This window comes from Antechinus flavipes, chromosome 2 (assembly GCF_016432865.1).
Source record: "Antechinus flavipes isolate AdamAnt ecotype Samford, QLD, Australia chromosome 2, AdamAnt_v2, whole genome shotgun sequence".
Taxonomy (NCBI): Eukaryota; Metazoa; Chordata; class Mammalia; order Dasyuromorphia; family Dasyuridae; genus Antechinus; species Antechinus flavipes.
Genome location: NC_067399.1, coordinates 370,709,261 through 370,723,373, shown reverse-complemented (window position 1 = coordinate 370,723,373; position 14,113 = coordinate 370,709,261). Strand labels below are relative to the sequence as shown.

The 14,113-nt window shown below is 32.4% G+C and overlaps 1 protein-coding gene and 1 non-coding gene across 3 annotated transcripts in view; both read right to left on the bottom strand.

Annotated features, from left to right (window-relative positions):
* Nucleotides 1-14,113, bottom strand: part of PPP1R13B (protein phosphatase 1 regulatory subunit 13B) — a 119,701-nt gene that overhangs the window by 35,595 nt on the left and 69,993 nt on the right. The window lies entirely within an intron of this gene.
* Nucleotides 9,761-9,906, bottom strand: LOC127552705 (small nucleolar RNA U109). The gene has a single exon (XR_007951557.1). It is a non-coding gene; the product is annotated as a small nucleolar RNA U109 (small nucleolar RNA).

Here is a 14,113-nt window from a genome sequence, read left to right as displayed (position 1 = left end):
CTTACTGAAATCTCTCTAAATTTTTAACAACAACAAAAAGTGATTTTGTCCAATGCTTTAATAAGATCTAGGTAAACTACCTAAAGCATTGCTTGATCACCAAGTCTGGTCACCTTCTCAAAAAAAGCAAGGAGGTTAGCATGAGATAATTGGTTCTTGATAAAGTCATGCTGATTTACATAATTACTACCTTCCTTTTCCAGACATTCACTAAACATCCCTTTAATAATATGTTCTATCTTTTGCTGAGAATTGAAGTCAAACTCACTTACTTATGGCTTGCTGATTCTACTTTCTTCCCTTAAAAAAAAACAAAAAAAACAAAAAAAACAAAAAAACCAGCAATTCTAATGGATATGGCTCTTCTCAACAATGAGATGATTCAGGTCAGTTCCAATAATCTTATGATGAAGAGAGCCATCTGCACCCAGAGAAATTCACTGTGAGAAATGAGTGTGGATCACAACATAATATTTTCACTTTTGTTGTTGTTTGCTTGAATTTTGTTTTCTTTCTCATTTTTTTTTCTTTTTGATCTGATATTCCTTGTACAGCACAATAATTGTGGAACTATGTATAGAAGAATGGCACATGTTTAACATTGAATTACTTGCCATCTAGGGGATGGGGTGAGGGGAAAAGAAGGAAAAAATTTGGAACACAAGGTTATTCAAGGGTGAATGTTGAAAATTATCCATGCATGTTTAAAAAAAAAATCAGGTCATTTTCTCCTCCTTCAGAACCCTGTCTTGTTGATTTCTTTAAAGATCACCTTTAGTAGCCTCATTAGTAACATCCGTTTTGATTCTTTCAAGACCATGGAGATAGTTTATCTAGGTTTGGAGACTTGAATCCAACCAAAGCAGCTAAGAATGATTTTATCATCTCTCTATCTTGAATTTCTACTACATATTAGCCACTGTTGTTCTATCCTTTCCAATACAAAGGTTATTCTCCTTCACAATGTGGAGGAAAAAATATAAAAAGATAACAGCTTCACTTTCAATCATTCCATAATTTCAGTGTTATCCTCAATTCTGTACATTCATTCACCCTATATATCCAATTAATTCACCCTATATAATCCAATATATATCAACAATTATTTTTACTACTACATTTCTCAAATAGATCTTCTCTACTCACACAATTCCCATCCCAGATGAAACACTGCCTACTTCCCGCCTAGCCTGTAACAACAGCCTCCTATTTGAGACCTTTCTGCTTACAGTGTTTTCTCTCTTTAAGCCACCTTCCATACAAAAGCCCAATCTGACTATGTCACCTTTCCACTCAATAAATGCCAGACGTTCCCTATAATCTCTAGGATAAAAAAACCAAACTCCTCTTTCCATCATTGATAACTCTTTACAGCTTGTTCCTTCCCACTTTTCCAGACTTTCAATATATCACCCTTCTCTATATATACACACTATACTCAAATTACCACTGGCCTATACTTGCTTTTTCCTAATAAAGCATTAAATTTTTTTATAAATTGTAAAAACACAATTATTATTTAATTTACTGCATCAAATACACCTACTGGGAAGAAATTTATAATTATCCATGATTATTTGATAATAGGGCTATTTTAAAAATCACCTAAGTGTATTTAAGTGTTGATCTTATTAAATCCAAATCTAAATGACTATTATTCTAATACCTACTACATATAGTAGTAATTTGATAAATATGGTTTTGACCTAGAATCTAGTCTAATTCTTAAAAAACAAAGACAACAACAGAATTGAAACATATGAATAATCTATAAGAACAAGATATGCTATTTTTAATGATGTTTTATCTCCAATAGTCATTTTACAGGTGAAAAATATGAAATAACTAGCCCAAAAATCAAATAGATAGTAAGTGACAAAGCCAGATTTTGAATTCAAGTCAGAGGACTAATTTTTTTTCTCAGTATTCCAAGCAGTAAATACTCTATTTAATATAAAAACTTCTTTTCTCATTAATTTTTTTCAGGATTTTCACACCTGACAGACAATAAGTGCTCCCAGGAAGGCAATTAAACAAGTATTACAATAAATTTAGAAAATTTCAAAAACATTTTTAGCATTTAACTCCAGGAAGAAAAGCAAGTATTAAACCTGTCATGATACTCATAAAAACAGAAATGAAATTCTTTAATGCCAATTAATTGTAAATCATTACTATTAATAGTAAATCATTTTTTAAAAAGATGCCAAATCAGTCTTTATTAAATGAATTAGTAAAACTAGAAAAATAAATACTAAGTATGAATAATAAGTCACATTTTTAACCATATAAAGCTGATTAAAATTTAAGCATATTTTCCCATTCTGTACATTCTTTTTCAAATATAATTTGAATAAGCAAAGTTAAATCTATCTCTATAATTAGAAAATGATGGTGTTGTGACTTATTAAGTAGTCAAAACAAAAAAGGGAAGTATGTTTTAGGAGACTATTAAAATTAAATTTTCTATGGTAAAAAGAAAACTAAAAAAAAAAAAAAAAGAAAAGAATGATAAGAAAAAAAAAAGAAAACTTATCTGATACTAGAATAATTTATAACATTTTTTATCCTAAATCAGTTACATGATATGGTGTGTATTATACATCTTTATTGTCCTTTCAGGCAAAGTTTTTCAACATCATATTTATAGGGATGAACATTATATAAAGGAAAAACGATGATTCTAAAAGAATCTAAAAGAAATATTGATCGGTTATATATACTTCCTATTTTAAGCCACTAATCAAAAATATTTTTCTTTCTTCTTTTTTTTTTTTGTGGGGTGGCCCCTATACCTATGATTTCATTGGCATAAGGAATACCCAATAAGGAAATTCCCTCTCCCAATGAATATCTGCAATTTTAGAGTCTTAGAAAAAGTGTGAAGGGACATCAAGTGTCCAGGGTTATAGGACAAACAGCTGTTTTGTTTTGTTTTTTTAAGCATTTTCTTGACTATTTTTTTTTTAAAGAATGGGTTTTGTGGTCTTTAAAGAAACACAACTACCTAAAACTTTCCAAATTTCTTTAGTTATGAGTTAGTTGCTGGGTCCTTTTTCTTATTAATAATTTTTTTTAAATCCCACAGATTATTCAATGTAAATTCTTCCATATGATTTGATTCCATTTTCCTCTTCACTATTTACAAAAGATAGGATTGCTATGGCAATTAATAATCACAAATAAGATTTTAATTAAATATAGCTTTTTTTAAAGATCTTTCTCTAACATTGAAAGAAACCTTGCTAATTTTTATCAGTGAAGAAATTTTGTCAATAGGAAGAAAGCTAATGTTGAATAGAATAATTTACTCACTTTGATAAACTGTTACTCATTTTAACTTTATTTCAGTTAATAAATAAATGAGAATAATAATCATCATCATTTAGAAGATCAAGTATAAAAGGATCTAGAGCTGAAAAAGACTGCAGAGGCCATATATGCAACCCCTCATTTTACAGATGAAAAAATAGAGGCCTGATAGCAAAATAGTGGTTCCATGTCTGATATAGTCAATCACACAGAGCCTGAGGATTCCGATTTCCTTTAATAAAAACATATTCAGAAGCACCTCTACTCCAGACCTCAGGGAAAAGCAGTCTGCCCCACGCCTCCCCCCTCAAAAAAACCAGGTAAAAGCCACTAACAAGGAGATTAAAAGTAGTCAGCAAGAAAGGCCCCTGGGATTTCAGAAGATTCCTGCCAAGTTCCTGACATTTTTTTTTCTTTTTTCTCTGCCCAAAGGGTCCACAATCAGGTCCCATATTAGTCCACCAGAGGGCAGCTCTATTTCCACTGATTCTTGATTCAAAAACAGTATCTTTCATCTCTTCGCTGCCCCACCCCCACAATTTGTGTGGAAGTGTGGATGTTACTCAAGACTCCCAAGCTCTCCTATGAAATATTTGTAAAACACTTAGTAAAGTGTCTAGCACATAAAATCCCATCAACTCCTCTTTACTAATGCCCTGCCCCTCAATACCCCACTACTCATTTCTGATCTTCAATAACTTTAGATGGCTAGGCTTTATAGGATAATAGATCCCTAGCTCTTCATCTTTGAAGAAAAGCCTAGGGCACCCCATCAAAACAGCAATTAAGACTCAGAATGGGCCTAGCTATTTCCAGAGATTCCATCTGGAGAGGGTTATCACACTTTGAACTAGGGCCAACCATGGCTGCTTCCTGACAATCAGGGAGCCATGGTCTTTTCCACTTTCTCACTGCTATAAGGTGTTGCTGCCTGCAAACTAAATATACATAATAAACTAACTACATTTGCTTCTCAGGAGTCCCAAAAGGAAGGTCAAAGACCTGTTGTTGAACTTCTTGGGAGGCCTCATAATTCACTTCTGGATAATTTAATTGACCCTATTTACCAAGTTATCTCTCCTCCCTTTTCCAGAATTTTTTATTGTACTACCATCCTCCTAATTACCCAGGTTTGCAACTGTAGTGTCTCTTACACACATTTCACATTTTCAATTTCTTGTCAAGGTGATATTCTTCTTTCATAGCACCTCTTATATAAGTCCCCTACTCTGCATTCACCTGACTGCCAGCCTGGCATAGGCCCGCATCATCAAACAACTGAACTATTGTAATGGCTTTTTAACTAGCCTTCTAACTATAACCTCCCCACCGCAAGTCTCACTTTTCTCCAGTTCATCTCCCAGTCAGCTACCAAAGGAATTTTCCAGGATCAAATATAAATTTTTTTAGTTTGACATAACTTCCCAGACTTCGTACACTTTACCCCTCTATTTACTCAGTAATCCAAGAAGATCATCCTCTGGCTGTTATTATTCAGTTGCCAAGCTTTGAATAATCTTCCCTTTCCTTCTCACCTTCTTGGCTTCCTTTTTAAGGCTCAGCTTAAATTCACCCCCTCAGCCTCCCAGTAACTGCTAGGGCATTCCCCTAGATTACCTTCCATTTGAACTGCATATATCTTGTAAGCACAATTATTTACCTATTATCTTCTATTAGAATGTGAGTTCCAAAAGATAAGGAATGTATTTTTGCCTTACTTTGTATGCTCAATGAATGGAAAGCATTTCAAAAAAATGTCCTATCCTATATCCATATATCCTAATACAATCAGTTCTGCTATAAAATGTTTCAAAAATAAAATCTATCCAAAGTGACTGATATATTTGGGAACATTTTGAGCATAACACAAATGTCAAATCTGCTTTTGTATGATATCTTCTGAGAATGCAGAAAATTGTAACACATTACAAGTAATTCACAAGCTAGAACCTCTCTCCCCCACAAGTAAACTTCTGATCTTTGTCAAGATAAAGTACCATATCCTGTATATCTTAAGGAGCAGGAGAAGCTGTGGGTAGGGAAAGGCTAGTTGGCACCACAACCACTCCTTCAAACACTGTTCCTCTTAGGGGAGTTTCAGCCTACCTAACTTGATCGTATAGCTCAAGGCCAAGGACACAATCACTATTTAGTAGCAGTTCTGTATTTCTTAACCATTTAACATACGTAACACTGTGCTATCCTTTTTTTTTTTTTAATGGATGAATTAAATTTTTATTTTTTAATTTCCAAATACATATATGGTTTTCAACAATCGTTTTCTAAAACTTTACATTCCAAATTTTTCTCCCTCCTCTCCTTACCTCCACATTTCCTTAATACAGCAAGTAATCTGATACAGGTTAAATATATATAATTCTTTTTTTTAAAAATTTCCATATTTGTAACGTTGTGTAAGAAAAACCAGACTAATGAGGGGAAAAAACATGAGAAAGAAAAAAACAAAAAGTAAAAATATTATGCTTTGATCCACATTTAGTTTCTGAGGTTCTCTCAGGATGCAAAATTGCTTTGAATCACTGCATTATTGAAAAAAGTCAAGTTTATCATGATTGATCATCACATAATCTTGTCATTACTATGTACAGTATTCTCTTGGTTCTACTCACTTTACTCAGTATCAGTTCCTGTATGTCTTTCCAAACTTTTCTGAAATCAGGCTTTTTTTAAATCATTTCTTATAGAACAATAATATTCCATTACATTCATATATCCTAAGTTAATTCAGCCATTCCCCAACTGATGGGCATCAACTCAATTTCCAGTTTCTTTGTGCTACAATTTTTAAAAATTAGACTGCTATCTTTTCTTTTATGTGTCACTAATGAAATTTTGGAACATTGTGCCCTTAACCCCATTTCCCATCTAGACTCTGTGGTTTTTATTTTATGATTCTGCACAGAATGGTGATCTTTAGAAATTCACCACATTATAGCAGAATTGCTTTTAATTATTAGCCTTTTCTGAATTGGGACTAGAATGTGTTATAGATTTAAAATGAGTTATCTTGAAGTCTTTCTTCTTGAACTCCAATAATCCTGTGTGTTCCATAATCTTGCAGGTCGCTCTTCATAATGACCAGGTGGCCAGCTTAAATCACCATCAAGCCATAAATTCCCTGAAGAAACCACTCATTATCCTTTTAAGAAAGAAGTGCTTTTGTGTTACCCCTAAATAGATGACAGAGGACCATACTATCTTTCATCCATTTAAGAACTGCTTAACTTAAGAGAGGTCCTCTATTATATAGTGAGCAAGAGGCTTTCATCATTAAATGGAAATAATACAAGACCTCATCCCTCAATTTTTCATGAAAAGAGTATAATATTGTCAGGGGCTGGGGTCATCAGTCCTAGCCCCGTGATTTGCGCCCCCCCTGCCCTTAGTCCAATAGGCTTAGCTCTTGTCAAAAACTGTTTTGCTTCATTTACTGGTGATTCTTTCCATTATGAGAAAAGAAAATACAAATGAATTATGGCAGCATTCTCCTAGTAGGCTAAGCTAAGCAAGAAAACTAGTCAATAAAAGAGCCCTATGGGACAGAACAAATACAATTTTCATTTATACTCATTCCTGAATACTGGCAATGAGTTTAGCAGGTCTTCAGAGAACAAAAGTGAACTTAAGAGGAGTGGGTATTAAAGATCAGTGAAATAATATAAGAATTCTATAGAATTTGATTCACTTAACATAGTTTTTTTAGTTAAAAAAATAAGACTAGATAAAGCATTTATTCAGAGTTTACTATGTATTGGATATGTTACCCTGGAAATACAAGCAAAAAGAGTTTCTACCTGAGGGTAGAATAAGGTGTGAAGAGGGTGGAGATAGTAGTAAAGGTGGAAATAATAGTTTGGGAAGTCATGGGCTAAGCCAAGCTTGAAATGAATGTGACTGGCAAGGGTGCTTATTGAAATGGAATTTATGGGTATTAATGGGAAGCTGTGGCCAAAGGGTGGAGACACTGTCAACATGAAAGATTGCTGGTGAGGAAATGGAAGTCATTTGGTCTTGGAAGTCATGAGCTCAGCTAAGTTTTAAGTGAAGCATATTAATATCCCCTCAAAGACATCATATACCTTCTACCCAACTGAATGACCAATTGATACTCTCCCAAGAACAGCTTTAATTGGAGATTAGGTTTATAATCAACATGGATATTGATCAATGTGAATATAAAGTTAATGATGCTGTACTGATATACACCTAGGAACAAATGATCCCTTTAACTAAAGAAAATATAGTCACTGCTGCTCAACAATGTTCTTAATACCATTCTGAGCACCAGTCTTTGAAGAATCAGTATTTTGTTTCAGGTGATTCTTGACCTGTTTCTAAGAAAATAAAAGAAGGGAGAGAACAAGTATTTATTAAGTACCTACAATGTGCTAAGTGTTTTACAATAATTATTTCATTTGATCTTTACAACAATCCCAGGAAGTAGGTGCTGTTATCCCCATTTTACAGTTGAGGAAACTGAAGTAGACTTCAGGTTAGATTAGGTAATTTGTTCAGGATCATACAACTAGAAAGTGCCTGAAATTGAATTTTCTTTCTTCCTTTTTTTTTTTTTTTTTTCTGAAGCATTTGGGTTTAAGTGACTTGCCCAGGGTCTCACAGCTAGGAAGGTTAATGAAAATGAATTTTAAATGAGGTCTTCCTGACTCCAGGTTCATTGTACCACTTAGCTGCCTACAGTTGGCAAATTGATCATACAAACTTTTCCTTCACTTAAAGGCAATGTATATGACATACTTACTATCTCAGAACTGCAAATAAAACAGCAGGCTCCTACAAGATAAGGTATACATGCAACCTGAAGTACTCTAAATCTAGAGGCAGCATGAGTAGAAGGTTCATTCAGAAATTCCAAAGATAGTTGGAAATGCAAGTGAGGGATCCTAAAAGGTCTTCCATAAAGCAATAATATATATGATAATATAATTTTGCAACAAGTCCCAAAACACTGTAGAACCTCCTAAATGAGATCCATAGTCACTTTAAAAAGCTTGGTCTAACCATCCATACAGGGGGAAAAAAGATGAACAATGCTTTTTTTCCCAAAATACTACATATACACCCATGTGAATAATCTAAAAAATTCATATATTAATATATATTATCATGGAAAAGAAAAGGAAATTTAAAAGCTTTTGAACAAAAAAAGACTAATACTTCCAAAATTAGAAGGGAAATAAGAAATTGAGAGAAAAATTTTATAGCAAGTTTCTCTGAAAAAGTCCTCATACAGGGGAACTGTGCCAGTTAGCAGAGAAAGAAATCAAAGTTATCAAGAACCATGTGAAAAAAATGCTCTAAATTACAATTAGAGAAATACAAATTAAAACAATTCTGATGCCACCTCACACCATCAGACTGGCTAAAATGACAGAAAAGGAAAATGACTAATGCTGTAGAAGATGTGGAGACATTAATACACCGCTTGTGAAATTGTAAACTAATCCAATCACTCTGGAAAACAATTTGGAATTATGGCCAAAAAATTATAAAACTGTTCATACCCTCTGATTGAGCAATACAGGTCTGTATCCCAAAGACATCAAAGAAAAGGGGAAAAAAATCTATGTGTATAAAAATATTTAAACTCTTTTTGTGGTGACAAAGAATTGGACAGTAAGAGGATGAACATCCCTTGATAAATTGTTGAACACACTGTAGTATATGACTGTAATAAACACTATGATGTAACAAAAAATGATAAGCAGCATGGTTTCAGAAAATCCTGGGAAGACTTATATGAAATGATGCAATGTGAAATGAGCAAAACCAGAACACTGTATACAGTACAGAAATATTGTACGAATGATCAACTGTGAAAGACTTACCTACTCTAACTAAGGTAACGATTTAAGATAATTCTAAAGAACCCATGACAAAAGATGCTATCTACCTCCAGAGAGAAAGTTTACAAATTTTGAATAAAGTAAAGTATGCTTTTTCCCTCACTTTATTTTTACTGTTTTCTTGGTTTTTTTCTTCTGCAAAATGGTTACTATGTAATGTTTTACATGTCTTCACATATATAATCAATATAAAATTGCCTTCTCAAAGAGGAGGGGTAAGAAAGGGGAAGAGCCAAAAATTTAAAACATAACTGTTAAAAAAAAATCTTATGTGTAATTTGGAAATATTTAATTAAATAAAAAGTATTTTTGAAAAGATGAAACCTCTCTCCCACCCAGGTCCAATTCTTTTTTGACTATGCTTACTGTCTCAAAGCAGGCATAAAATCTAAGGCTGGACATTTTTGTTAATTCAATGAATATTAAATAAAAATAAATTATACAATCAGTTTCCACAAATGAAGTCATTACAAACTGCGTTTTTTCACAAATGCAGCTTTTAAGACATAAAAATATAGAAAAAAAATAATTTTTACATTAATTCTTATTGTAAGATATTTCTTTGATGTAGGAGAAATATACTACTACTCAACCTTTACTGTAAGGTTGGCAGCCCTGAAGACTCCTATGTTTTATATAGCATGTACTGGCTATAATCATACTTCTATTGCAATAAGAAGTATGATTTTAGAAAAATTCCAACATGCAGAAACAGAATAAAAGTAAATAGATATGGTAATAAATTTAATCATCAATAAATACTCAGTATTGACCTTGATCAAAATTTGATCTCATAGTTTATATAGATCTCAAATCTAGGTATAGACTTCTGGGAAAGACAGCAATAGGAAAGGTATAGGATAAGTCTAGATTCCCCAGAAAAATACTAAAAATAACTAAAAAGATGCCAGAGTCATCCCAAGAAAAATGATCAAAACATATGAATACAGCTTTCAAGTGAATAAACTAAAGCTATAAACAACCATATGAAAAAAATGTTTCAAATAATTCCAATTTTGAAGATGAAAATTAAAGTATCTCTCAAGTTCCACCCATCAAATTGACAAAGATGACAAGAAAATGATAATTGTTGGAGGGACTAAGTTAGGACAGACACACTAATGCATGGCTGATAAAGCTGTGAACTGGTCCACCATTCTGGACAGCAAAATAGAGTTGTATTCAATCAAGAAACTGTGCATACCTTTGACTCAGCCATACCACTACTAGACATATACATTTAAGACATAAAGATAAAAAAAAAGTGTTGCTATAATTATATTTTTATGTATAGATCCTTTCTATACATATGTATAGATGTATATTAAGACATAAAGATAAAAAAAAAGTGTTGCTATAATTATATTTTTATGTATAGAAAGTATCTATACATAAAAATATAATTATAGCAACACTTTTTTTGTAGCAAGTGAATACAAAATACATGCTCATTCATTGGGAAATGGCTAAACCAATTATAGTATAGGAATATTGTGGAACCATAAGAAATGAGAAAAAGGAATTCAGAAAAACCTTGAAAGAATTTTATTAATTGAAGCAAAGTGAAAGGAACAGAATCAAAAAAACTACTTACATATCAACCAAAAATGTAAAGGAAAAAAATTTTGAAGGCTTAATAGCTACCATCAATGCAATGATCCATAATAATTAATGATGAAGCATGCCTCTCACTTCTTGGTGAAGGGGTGAGAGGCTTTAGGGGAAGAAATCAGATAGATATATGTGATTACACTTATTTGTTATAAAGAGCAGGTTTATTGGGGATTTAAGGAGTAATAGCTGAAAGATGGTAATACAAGAAAAATTTAAAGTCTCAGTAAATTCTTAAAAAAAAGAGGGAGACAATGTTAGTACTCCAATGATGAATTTAACATTTCAAAAAAAGAATAAGCTATATGTAAGAGATTTACCTATGACTGAAAAACATAGGAAGACATTTGGTGAAAGTGAGGGATAACCAATAGACAGCACCCATGGGTTACACTGCTATCTTCACAATGTCATGAGAACATGAGCAACATTTAGAGGGTACCAAATAGATTCACTTGGGCAAAACTAGTGAAAGCACAAATAAGAGATATACAGGATGGGTAGGAAACAGCATCACTTAAAGAAATGTCAAATCAATGAGTCTACCTGCACATTGTAGCATTTTGTTCCAAGCAAGTTTCTCCATTATCAAGGACACTGCCAACCCCAGTTAAAATTCCCCAGGCTTGAAAAGTTGGGCATGATTCCTGACTTCTCACACTCACTCCACATAACCAATTCATCATCTTGTCCTTTTACCTTCGCAACATATTGTTCTCTCCATTCAGAAAGGTATATAACCCTGGTAAGTAAGGCCTTATATCACTATGTGCTTAAATACAATGCCCCCTTTTTCTTTTTCTTTCTTTTTTTTTTTTATTTTATTTTTTATTTATTTATTTACTTAATGATTACTTTATAATGACAACATTATTCCTTGCACTCGTTTCTTTTCCGATTTTTTTCCCCCTCCCTCCCTTCACCCCCTCCCCTAGATGGCAAGCAGTCCTTTATATGTTGGATATGTTGCAGTATATCCTAGATACAATATATGTTTGCAGAACCGAACAGTTCTCTTGTTGCATAGGGAGAATTGGATTCAGAAGGTATAAATAACCCGGGAAGAAAAACTAAAATGCAGATAGTTCACATTTGTTTCCCAGTGTTCGTTCTTTGGGTGTAGCTGCTTATGTCCGTCATTTATCAATTGAAACTTAGTTAGGTCTCTTTGTCAAAGAAATCCACTTCCATCAAAATATGTCCTCATACAATATCGTTGTCGAAGTGTATAATGATCTCCTGGTTCTGCTCATTTCACTTAGCATCAGTTCATGTAAGTCTCGCCAGTCCTCTCTGTATTCATCCAAGCAATGCCCCCTTTTTCAACCCCAAGGAGAAGTAGAAAGAAAATCCAAGGGACTTAAAAATAGCCGACACTTTCATAGAATTTTAAATTCAGCAAGAGAAGATACATCATCTCCATGTGAAATATATCTTCTAATATCCAGTTTACAGATGAACAAACTGAAGCAAAGAGATATTAAGCAAATTGTCCAAGAAAGTAAATACAAGTAAAAGTCTAAGACTCAACACAATTTCAGATGTTCCTAAATCACTGGTCTGAGTTCTCATCATTTTCATTCTCATCATTCTCATCATTAACTGCCTCTCAACACCTAGGCTTTTGAGTATGTTTAAAGCAGAGTCTTTTAAACTGAGATCCATCAATTTGTTGGTTTTTTTAATAACTTAATAACTACTTTAATATAATTGATTATCTTTGTAATTGCATATATTTTATTTTGTTCATTAAAAATATTCTGATAAAGTGTTTATTACACAGAAAAGTTAAAGCATTTACTTATGGATGTAATCTATTTAAAACTAGAAGAATTAATTTAGATATCTAAAATATTATCATGAGTTTTAAATGTAACTAATAATCTGTTTTCCTAAGAACAACAATGTTCAAAGAATAAAATTTAACTTTACTACTTAAACTATCCCTAAAATAATTAGTTAAAATTTTAGTTATTTGTATTCAGAAAGAAGCTCATTTTGCTACAGTTCTGAGGGTATTAGGTTTTAAAATTTGTTATTTGAAAGGTTTAATAAAGAAGAGTAAGTTCTAAATAAACAATTACCAAAGCAAAATACAATTATTTCTGACTATATTCACCATAAAAAACATTGGATTACTCTAAGCTGCTCAAGTTTTCCACCATTCTCTAGTGCTGGCATTTTTCTAAAATTGGCACTTTTCCAATTCCAACAACAAAGAATAAATGTCATGTGTTGCATAAGAGTAAGCTGATTAAACTCTTGAACTTTAAACTATCCCTCCTTCACTTGAAACAGTACAATAAATCTATCTCATTTTCTGAATGAAGGCTATTCATTTTTTAATTTAATTTTTTAAATCACTGTCACTTTCCAATAGTCATCCCAACCTCCCTCTCTCCCTGTAACAAAGTATTTAAATACAATAAATACACTGTTTGACAGATTAGACCCCATCTCTCAATTTACTCCCCCATCATAATACACTATCATTCCTTGTAATAAAAGAGAAACAGTTAAGCAAAATTGACCAACTCCACTGAGAGGAAATAGTATTTCATCACATTACTCTGAAATCAATGTCAATTTTGTTTTTAAAGGTTATTAATACAGGGTATCCCAAAAGTTCTGATGTAGTTCTTAATTTTAATTTTTAAAATCTATCAATATTTTTAAGTTTTAAATTAATCCTTTGAATTATTTTTATATTTATTGCATTTATACTTCTGAAGTTATTAAAGGTTAAGACTGCAGTAAAATTTCTTGGACATCCTGAATTAGTCATTGTATATAGTTCATGCAAGCCTTCCCATGTTCCTATGAATTTACTTGTTATTTCTTACAATAAAAAAATTTTGCTTCCTATTCACATAATCACAGTTTGTTCAACATTTTCCAACCGATAAGTAGTGCCATGAATATTTCCATAAATGTGGGACTTTTCATTTTAAGTCTGACATTTTTGGGATACATTTTAGTCATGAATGCAGTTTTTGAATCAAACAATTTTCACTGTTAAGCAATTTTTAAAAATATAATTCCAAATGTTTTCCAGAACAGCTGACCCATTTCACAGTTCTACCAACTATCTACTGCCTAGTTTCAATGTGGATTACTTTTAAAATTTTAAATTCATCCAAGGTGAATATGCTATATGAACTAATCAATTACCATAAATTATGTTTATTAATATACTAATTGCTTAAAGAATCTGAATTTAGTATATGAATTCAAGCATACAGATAGATCTACCTTACAGGAAAGCCTACTCCATGAGCTGACCCAAAGGCAGCATAGCACAATGG